The sequence below is a fragment of the Arachis ipaensis genome, chromosome B1 (genome assembly GCF_059453495.1).
Source record: "Arachis ipaensis isolate K30076 ecotype BB chromosome B1, ASM5945349v1, whole genome shotgun sequence".
Classification (NCBI taxonomy): Eukaryota; Viridiplantae; Streptophyta; class Magnoliopsida; order Fabales; family Fabaceae; genus Arachis; species Arachis ipaensis.
Genome location: NC_142436.1, coordinates 125,464,837 through 125,470,836, shown reverse-complemented (window position 1 = coordinate 125,470,836; position 6,000 = coordinate 125,464,837). Strand labels below are relative to the sequence as shown.

The following is a 6,000-nucleotide window of genomic DNA, read 5'->3' as shown; positions in this document are numbered from 1 at the left end:
GAGGTATAAGCTTTTGTCTTCCCTTTCCTCTTTCTAGAGGTTTCTCTGGCCTTTGGTGCCATAAATGATTATGGAAAAAAAAAAAGCTTTAGCTTTTACCACACCAAACTTAGAAGGTTGCTCGTCCTTGAGCAAAATAAGAAAGAAGAGAGTAGAAGAAGAAGAAATAGAGGAGATGGAGTGGGCTTTGTGTTTTGGCCAAGGGGGAGAAGTGTTGGTTAGGTTGTGTGAAAATGAAGTAGTGAAGATGGATTTATATAGGGGTGAGAGGGGTGTGTATGGTTCGGCTATAGAGGGTGGGTTTGGGAGGGAAAGTGGTTTAAATTTGAATGGTGAGGTAGGAGGGGTTTTATGAAGGATGAATGTGAGTGGTGAAGAGAATGGTGGGATTTAATAGGTGAGGGGTTTTTGGGGAAGATGGATTGAGGTGATTGGTGAATGGGTGAAGAAGAGAGAGGGAGGTGGGGTAGGTGGGGATCCTGTGGGGTCCACAGATCCTGAGGTGTCAAGGATATCTCATCCCTGCACCAAGTGGCGTGCAAAATGCCCCTTTCTGCCAATCCTGGTGTTAAACGCCAAGCTGCTGCCCATTTCTGGCGTTTAACGCCAGCTTCTTGCCCATTCCTGGCGTTAAACGCCAGTCTGGTGCCCTTTTCTGGCGTTAAACGCCCAAAATGGTGCCAGACTGGGCGTTTAACGCCCATTCTGCTACCTTTACTGGCGTTTAAACGCCGGTAACTGTCTCCTCCAGGGTGTTCTATTTTTTATTCTATTTTTCACTCTATTTCTGCTTTTTCAATTGTTTTTGTGACTTCACATGATCGTCAACCTACAGAAAACATAAAATAACAATAGAAAATAGAAATTTAACATAGATAAGTAAAAATTGGTTGCCTCCCTACAAGCGCTTCTTTAATGTCAATAGCTTGACAGTGGCTCTCATGGAGCCTCACAGATGTTCAGAGCAATGTTGGAACCTCCCAACACCAAACTTAGAGTTTGACTGTGGGGGCTCTGTTTGACTCTGTATTGAGAGAAGCTCCTCATGCTTCCTCTCTATGGTGATAGAGGGATATCCTTGAGCTTTAAACACAAGGGAGTCTCCATTCACTTGAATGATCAATTCTCCTCTGTCAACATCAATCACAGCTTTTGCTGTGGCTAGAAGGGTCTACCAAGGATGATGGATTCATTCATACACTTTCCAGTCTCTAGGACTATGAAATCAGCAGGGATGTAATGGTCTTCAACCTTTACTAAGACATCCTCTAACAGTCCATAAGCCTGTTTCTTTGAATTGTCTGCCATCTCTAGTGAGATTCTTGCAGCTTGTACCTCAATGATCCCTAGCTTCTCCATTACAGAGAGAGGCATAAGGTTTATGCTTGACCCTAGGTCACACAGAGCCTTCTCAAAGGTCATGGTGCCTATGGTACAAGGGATTGAGAACTTTCCAGGGTCCTGTCTCTTTTGAGGTAATCTCTGCCTAGTCAAGTCATCCAGTTCTTTGATGAGCAATGGAGGTTCATCCTCCCAAGTCTCATTACCAAATAACTTGGTATTTAACTTCATGATTGCTCCAAGGTACTTAGCAACTTGCTCTTCAGTGACATCTTCATCCTCTTTAGAGAAAGAATACTCATCAGAGCTCATGAATGGCAAAAGTAAATTTAATGGAATCTCTATGGTCTCAGTGTTAGCCTCAGATTCCCATGGTTGCTCATCAGGGAACTCCATGGAGGTCAGTGGGTGTCCATTGAGGTCTTCCGCAGTGGGAATCACTGCCTCTTCCTCCTCTCCATGTTCGGCCATGTGAGATGTGGTTATGGCCTTGCACTCTCTTTTTGGATTCTCTTCTGTATTGCTTGGGAGAGTGCTAGGAGGGAGTTCAGTAATTTTCTTACTTAGCTGACCCAATTGTGCCTCTAAATTTCTAATGGAGGACCTTGTTTCAGTCATGAAACTTTGAGTGGTTTTGATTAGATCAGAGACAATGGTTGTTAAGTCAGAGTGGTCTTGCTTAGAATTCTCTGTCTGTTGTGGAGAAGATGATGGAAAAGGCTTGCTATTGCTAAACCTGTTTCTTCCACCATTATTGTTATTGAAACCTTGTTGAGGTCTCTGTTGATCCTTCCATGAGAGATTTGGATGATTTCTCCATGAAGGATTATAGGTGTTTCCATAGGATTATCCCATGTAATTCACCTCTTCTATTGCTGGGTTCTCAGGATCATAAGCTTCTTCTTCAGAGGAAGCTTCCTTAGTACTGCCTGTTGCTACTTGCATTCCAGACAGACTCTGAGAAATCATATTGACTTGTTGGGTCAATATTTTATTCTGAGCCAATATGGCATTCAGAGTTTCAATCTCAAGGACTCCTTTCTTCTGAGCTGTCCCATTATTCACAGGATTCTTTTCAGAAGTGTACATGAATTAGTTATTTGCAACCATTTCAATGAGTTCTTGAGCTTCTGCAGGTGTCTTCTTCAGATGAAGAGATCCTCCAACAAAGCTATCCAATGACATCTTGGATAGTTCAGACAGACCATCATAGAAGATTCCTATGATGCTCCATTCTGAAAGCATGTCAGAAGGGCACGTTCTGATCAATTGCTTGTATATCTCCCAAGCTTCATAGAGGGACTCACCACCCTTCTGTCTAAAGGTTTGGACTTCCACTCTAAGCTTGCTCAATTTTTGAGGTGGAAAGAACTTTGCCAAGAAGGCATTGACTAGCTTTTCCCAAGAGTTCAGGCTTTCTTTAGGTTGTGAATACAACCATGTCCTAGCTCTGTCTCTTACAGCAAAAGGAAAAAGCATAAGTCTGTAGACTTCAGGGTCAACCCCATTGGTCTTGACAGTGTCACAGATTTGTAAGAACACAGCTAAAAAACTGATGAGGATCTTCCAATGGAAGTCCATGAAACTTGCAATTCTGTTGCATTAGAGAAACTAATTGAGGCTTAAGCTCAAAGTTGTTTGCTCCAATGGCAGGGATTGAGATGCTTCTCCCATAGAAATCAGGAGTAGGTGCAGTAAAGTCACCAAGCACCTTCCTTGCATTGTTGGCATTGTTGTTGTTTTCGGCTGCCATGGTTTCTTCTTCTTTGAAGAGTTCTGTTAGGCCCTCTAAACAGAATTGTTCTTTAGCTTCTCTTAGCTTTCTCTTTAAGGTCCTTTCAGGTTCAGGATCAGCTTGAACAAGTATGCCTTTATCTTTGTTCCTGCTCATATGAAAGAGAAGAGAACAAGAAACTATGGAATCCTCTATGTCACAGTATAGAGATTCCTTGAGGTGTCAGAGGAAAAGAAGAATAGAAGGAGGAGGTGGAGAAGAGGGAATTCGAACTTATCAAGAGGGATAGAGTTCGAATTGCACCTTGATGAGGAGTCTTAGTCCTTTAAATAGAAGGATGTGAAAAGAGGGGAAGAAATTTTCGAAATTAATTAAAAGATTTTAAAAAGAAAATTTGAAAATTTGATTGAGATTTTCGAAAACTAAGATTGGGAAGGAAATAAAGTGATTTTTGAAAAATATTTTGAAATTAGAAAAAGATATGATTGAAAAAATTAATTTTAAAAAAGATGTGATTGAAAAGATATGTTTGAAAAGATATGATTGAAAATCAATTTAGAACAAGAAAAATTTTTAAAATTAAAGTTGATTACTTGACTATCAAGAAATTAAAAGATATGATTTTAAAATTTAAAGTTTGATCCTTTCTTAATAGGCAAGTAACAACTTGAAAGTTTTGAAGTAAATCTTTAATTGAAGCAAGAATTTTTGAAAATGGTAAAAATAAATATAAAATGGAAAGAAATTGATTTTGAAAGAGATATGATTGAAAAGATATGATTTGAAAAAGATTTGATTTTGAAAAATTATGAAAACTTGAAAAAAATGTGAATTAAAAACAAAATCTTCCCTCTAGTGTCATCCTGGTGTTTAACGCCCAAATCTCTACCTTTTTGGGCGTTAAACGCCCAGCCAGGTACCCTGGCTGGCGTTTAAACGCCAGTTTTCCTTCTTCACTGGGCGTTTTGAACGCCCAGCTTTTTCTGTTTGATTCCTCTGCTGAATGTTCTGAATCTTCAATTCTCTGTATTATTGACTTGAAAAGACATAGTTTAAAAATATTTTTTGAATTTTTGATGATGAGAAATAATAAAAAATGCAACTAAGATCAAATAAACAATGCATGCAAGACACCAAACTTTAATGTTTGTATACTAAGGACTATAAAAATGTAAAATTGCATATGAAAAATAACAAAACACACAAAACAAGAGAATTTAAAGATCATAGCAATGAAATCATCAAGAACAACTTGAAGATTAATGAAGAACATGCATGAATTCGAAAAATGCAAGAAGAACAGAAACATGCAATTGCACCAAACTTAAAATTAGACAATAGACTCAGAAGAAACATAAAATATTTTTGGTTTTTATGATTTTAAAATTTTTTTGTATTTTCAAAAATTATATAGAAAAGAAAATAAAGAGAATCAAAACTTTTAATAAGAATTCCAGGAATCATGCAATGTTAGTCTAAAGCTTCAGCAGGACATTACATTCAGCAGCTAAATTGATGAGAATCAATCAGCATTTGTGATGCTAAGAACATCACCTTGAAACTCTAAAATTCATTCTTAAAAATTCTGAAAAATACCTAATCTAAGCAACAAGATGAACTGTCAGTTGTCCAAACTCGAACAATCCCCGGCAACGGCGCCAAAAACTTGGTAGGAAAAATTGTGATCATCAACAATGGCGCCAAAGGACTTGGAGCTCTTAAACGTGAATCACACTTTGTCACAATTCCGCACAACTAACCAGCAAGTGCACTGGGTCGTCCAAGTAATAAACCTTACATGAGTAAGGGTCGATCCCACGGAGATTGTCGGCTTGAAGCAAGCTATGGTCATCTTGAAAATCTCAGTCAGGAAGATTCAATTAGTGATGGAGGATTGATAATTAAAAGATGAATAAAACATAAAATAAAGATAGAGATACTTATGTAATTCATTGGTGGATTTCAGATAAGCGTATGAAGATGCTTTGTTCCCCTTGAACCTCTGCTTTCCTATTGCCTTCTTCCAATCATTCATACTCCTTTCCATGGCAAGCTTTATGTTGGGCATCACCGTTGTCAATGGCTACATCCTGTCCTCTCAGTGAAAATGGTCCTGATGTTCTGTCACAACATCGGCTAATCAGCTGTCGGTTCTCGATCATGTCGGAATAGGATCCATTAATCCTTTTGCATCTGTCACACGCCCCACAATCGCGAGTTTGAAGCTCGTCACAGTCATCCCTTCCCAGATCCTACTCGGAATACCACAGACAAGGTTTAGACTTTCCAGATCTCAGGAATGGCTGCCATTAATTCTAGCCTATACCACGAAGGTTCCAATCTTAGATTAGAAACCCAAGAGATACACACTCAATCGAAGGTAGAACGGAGGTGGTTGTCAGGCACACGTTCATAGGTAAGAATGATGATGAGTGTCACGGATAATCACATTCATCAAGTTGAAGAACAAGTGATATCTTAGAGAAGAAGTAGGCGTGAATTGAATAGAAAAACAGTAGTAATTGCATTAATTCATGAGGAACAGCAGAGCTCCATACCTTAATCTATGGTGTGTAGAAACTCCACCGTTGAAAATACATAAGAACAAGGTCTAGGCATGGCCGTGAGGCCAGCCCCCAAACGTGCATAAGACTCTCAAAGATCAAAAGTATATCAAGTGTCTCAAGTGTGTGAAATACAATAGCAAAAGGTCCTATTTATAGAGAACTAGTAGCCTAGGGTTACAGAAATCAGTAATTAATGCAGAAATCTTCTTTCGGGCCCACTTGGTGTGTGCTTGGGCTGAGCATTGAAGCTTTCATGTGTAGAGACTTTTCTTGGAGTTAAACGCCAGCTTTTGTGCCAGTTTGGGCGTTTAACTCCAGCTTTTGTGCTAGTTTTGGAGTTAAATGCCAAAATTCTTG

The 6,000-nt window shown here is 39.0% G+C and overlaps 1 non-coding gene across 1 annotated transcript; it reads left to right on the top strand.

The window, feature by feature from the left end:
• The first annotated feature begins 2,580 nt into the window (after positions 1-2,580).
• LOC148578264 (small nucleolar RNA R71) lies at positions 2,581-2,688 on the top strand. The gene has a single exon (XR_015903591.1). It is a non-coding gene; the product is annotated as a small nucleolar RNA R71 (small nucleolar RNA).
• The last annotated feature ends 3,312 nt before the right edge of the window (positions 2,689-6,000 follow it).